Raw genomic sequence first — 4,964 nt, forward strand, 5'->3', positions numbered from 1 at the left:
TACAGCTGTTTCAGCCAAGAGGCAAAAATACCTCATTCTACCTTTATCTCTCCAGTGGACTGAAGTAATTAGTAGATGAAATTGAGGTACTTGCGTGTTTCTTTGTCAGAGATTTTAGAAAGTACATAAGGTTGTTATAAATATAAATACACACACATATATACATACTTTTACGTATACATACATATACATAAACATACATAAATACATATACCTACACGTAAATGGATATGCATATTTGCATATATATATGCATACAAATGAATAAATTATTATTATTATTAGATGCATTATATTATTCATATTAGATAAAATATAAACAGAGGTATGAGAAAGTTATAAAAGGGGCAATATTGAAATTTATAAAATCAATATATCTTAAAGTTATTTTAGTTATGTAAGAATGAAACTGTATATACATGAGGAACACACACACAGACATAAGCACACACACACACACAAACATAAACACACACACATACATACATACATACATACATACATATATATTTCCGTACAAAACATACTCATAGGTACCTACGTATTAGATATTGCTTTTATAAATTACAATATTACTTGAGGGCAGCATCATCAAACAACCCCATTGACCAAATGCCACATATTACAGAAGGTTCCAAATATTGGTGTTGCCCAGTCAACGGTGGTGCCTCAACATAACCGCTGCTTTAAAGCTGAAACATTTTAAAGAAAAAAGAAATTAAAGAATTATAAAAGTATATGGCAATTGACATTTCTCGTCATTGTAATATTCATTGTGCCTACTTGTAAATTTCGCCGCAAGCTGGAAAAGTCGAGAGCATTTCGGAGAAAATGCTTAGCGGCATATCTTCCGTCTTAACGCACTAAGTTCAAATTTCACCGAGATCGACTGTACCTTGCACCTTTTCAAGGTCGGTAAAATAAAGCACCAGTCAAACACTGGGGGTTGATGTAATCGATTTGCCTCCCCACCACATTTTCAGGTCTTCTGCTACTTGTAGAAGTAATTGCAGCTTCTTATACCCTCTTTTTTTTAGTTTCTTTATTACGTTTATTCTCTCTTCTCAAATTTTTTTTGTTCTCCAACAATCTCTTTAAATCTTTATTTCTTTTTCTCTCATGCCGATTTTTTTTCTCCACCATCACAATCATCACCATATTGTTTAAAATACGAGTTATTTGTTCTCTTCGACTGCTGTGCAAATCCATCGTTTTCTTCTTCTTAACAAACCGCCAACGTTTTTTTTCGAGATACTAAGAGATTTAATCCTCGATACCCATTCCTGTCTGTTAACTTGAAATCAAATCTGCCAACATTTCTCAGTGGAAAAAAAGAAAAAGAAAAAAACTCAATATAAAATACGAAATGAACAAAATAACGATAAAAAAAAAGCTTAAAGCAAAACTCAAAAGCAAATGGACAAACATTTTCTCTTGTGAAAAGCAGCTTTTAATTCTATATTACCATTCTTCTTCCTAAGATGTCAAATGTTATTAAAATCTGTTTCACTGATGCGTGAAGGTCATGCAAATTATCTCCACGTAGTTTCTTATCTAGTTCTTGAAAGTATTTGATTGCATTTTTCGGTAATTTTATTCTCAGACTAAATTTCTATAGCACTGAAAAAGAAAAAAAATGTTAAGGAAGAGAGTTTTACTGTTCACTTCCACTACAGTGGTTCTTAGGGAGCAAGCGATATACATAAAGATGACTGGTCTATTTAGAACAATTTTAACACTCCTAATTTATACACTTATAGCTTGCCTTACTTAATATTGATATACTGGCAGTGAGTCTAGATAAACAAGCCTAAAATGTACTAGATTCCTTCGTTTTTTTTTTAAGTTACCATTAATTTCAGAGTTCAAGTTCCCCTAGTGCCAGGGTTTGCCTTTTATGGTTCATGAAAGACATATTTAGTTGATTATTCGAACTCCTGTCTACAAGAATGGTCTAAAACATATTTCTCTGTTGTAGTATATGTTGTAAGGGTTCTTTAGCCCGGATTAAGGATCTAGTCGGTTTGGCTGCGCGAATTGATTTCGTATTTGGTGTAATGATACATTTTTATTGGCTAATGAATGATATGAAATTCATTTTCGCAATAAATCAATAACTAAAAAGTTATTAATAATTATACATTGAAAATTCTGGAAATTTTAGCCAATCATAAACCATAGACACATTCATGCTTGTTTCCATAGAAAAAAGCGGATCCGAGAACTCCTTTATCTGCGAGAAAGCACGTGCTGACAAATTTGATGCTGTGTGTTGGAAGTTTTACTGTTTGATTATGGCAGCAAGCTTTTGTAACCTTGTACCCTTCCTCTTAGGACTGTAGTGCTATTCCTTTACTCATGGCTTAAGGAATTGCCTTCTGTTCGGTTTTGTATTGAAGAACTGGGGAGGAATTGTAGCACAGCCATTGGTTATAACAACTATGTTTGAAAAATATGTGCGGAAGACTTGCTCTGTCATCCAATTCATAGTGGTGATCCTGGGAAGATTGTTGAGATCGACGAAACAGTCTTCTCAAAATGTAAGTATAACCGAGGAGTGATCTTACCTGAGCAGTGGATTTTTGGAGGAGTGTATTGTGGAACCAGACAGGTTTTTCTGTATGCGGTGCCATGTCGGAATCGTGACACGCTAGAAGAATGCTTACGTCACACGATTCTTCCACGAACCACAATTTTCAGCGATTTGTGGATAGTGTACTCTCAGATTCCTGAAATTGATGATTACAATTTTGCTCATTGAACGGTGAACCACAGCGTTTGGGTTTGTTAACCCGAAAGATGGTATCCCTCACTTAACAAGTGGATAGTTCGTGGGCCTCTGTGAAGCGAGGTAATATACGACGGTGTCGGATTCACTGTTCTATGGTAGATTCATATCTCTGTGAATTTATATGGCGCAGAAGATAGGAAAATTGTGATTTGTTTGAGAGATTTATTGAATTTATTTCTAACTTTCGCTTTTAAATTTAAAAATAATTTGTAATGTTTTGCTTATTGCATACTTAAATCATTGTTTTCTAAGTATATGTTGTTCACTCTTTTATTTTCATATATAACATATAAACATGTACACTTTTTAGAAAATTGTTATTTTATAAGATTTTGCTGGAAGAATTTTGAATCATTTATATGAAAGGAAATTTCCGGAGAACTTTCATCTAATTCTTCCAAATCTTTCTGTTAAAACTGTATTGAAATTATTTGTGGAGGAAAATTGTAAAGTGTTTATCGCATGTAACGTATTGTTCATCGCATTTGCATTAAAGGCATGTTGAATGCTTAAAACTACCTGTTTACTTGTTTCTTTTTGTCATTGAGGTGGTTGTGAAGTATGCTAAAAATAACAGCTAAATAACGCTTTAAATGTATTAAATGTATATTAAATGCTTCAAACTACAAAACATTTGTTATTTACAAATATTGACAAAACGTGCTATTTTCAGGAAGTTCACGACAAAATGTGCAGTCACGCATAGAATGACAGCTTCCAAATCCTGTTTCATGACATTGGTAAAAATGATCAAATGTAACCCTCTGTACTTTTTAAAAGCATTTTCCCGGAAAAAGTGAAATAACTCCAGCAATTCAGCTTGGAAAAGTATATTATTGTGCAAAATTGTAAAATTTTCGATAAACTTTGACTTTTGAAATGCTGGCAGCCAAACCAACTAGATTCCGAATTAAACCTAATTAAACAGATTTATAACCAAAGCTGTTGAATTTATGATAAGGCTTTCCCTCATACAAGACTAGATTACCCCTTTAATTGTGTTTGATTTTAGAGTATTTCATTCGGCGAGGATAGACAAGAGAGGATAACTTGTTCATGAATGTAATGACCAAATAAGTCGGATCGCAAATACAAGCGGCCAAAATGGGATTCCTCTGAAGGATAACTGGAATAATGTTGCTGGAGTGGGTATAGAACCGGGAGAATCCCAGGTCGAGCCGTTTCATCTCCGCATTGAGAGGTCTTAACTCCGGTATCAAGGACAATGTAGGTAGAATGCTAAAATCACAAACGGAGTCTTTAAGCCAATCCAACTGGCACGAGACCTAAGGACCAAGGAACCAAGAACGAGAAGGTGGGATAATGTCCCATGTCTCGTTTGTTCATGCTTGGGAATCCATTTGGAAAGTACAATAACGACTACTACTGATTGGATGCTATGGAAGAAGTACCTAAGCATCTTACTCCCACTACTCTCCCAGGAATAGTGGACGGAGAATATGGATGGATGGTTTGATTTCATTTAGTCGAGAAATTACATGGATTCGCTGCCTGCGTTCTTACTGATGTTGTTGACGTTGATGTTTAGCTCAGAATTAGTCCTGATTGAAAAATTTGATTAAGTCTTAACAGCTGGGAGTATTTCCCCCCTTTACAAGCAGAGTAACAATATTGATTCTAGTGGCTGTGAATGTTTGGCGGGGTATACACCCAACAGACATAACTCCAGTCAAATGCTTATCTCGAAACATGAATACACCTCCATGATTTCCCATACATACCCATCACTCCATTTTCTTAACACCCCAATAGAACAGCATTATTAACTGGCTCCTGATTTTTACCCATTGTTTCCTCTCGTCGAGTATTCTCCTTTCTTACGTTACTTGTGCTTTCCCCTTTCATCTGATGAAGGACTAATGCCCGAAATGTTACGGCTGTTTCCTTTCCTTTTGAGTTATACTAACACAATATATGTTAGGCGTTGTCCCCAGTGCTGTCCTTCTAATTTCTTGATTTATTGCACATTAAACATACGAGGCGTAGGAGTTGCTCTGTGGTAAGAAGATTGCTTCCCAACCACATGGTTCCGGGTTCAGTCCCACTGCGTGCCACCTTGGGCAAGTGTCTTCTACGATAGCTTTGGGCCGACCAAAGATTTGTGAGTGGATTTGGTAGACCGACACCGAAAGAAACCAGTCGTACATATACA

Source organism: Octopus sinensis, linkage group LG7 (genome assembly GCF_006345805.1).
Source record: "Octopus sinensis linkage group LG7, ASM634580v1, whole genome shotgun sequence".
Lineage (NCBI taxonomy): Eukaryota > Metazoa > Mollusca > Cephalopoda > Octopoda > Octopodidae > Octopus > Octopus sinensis.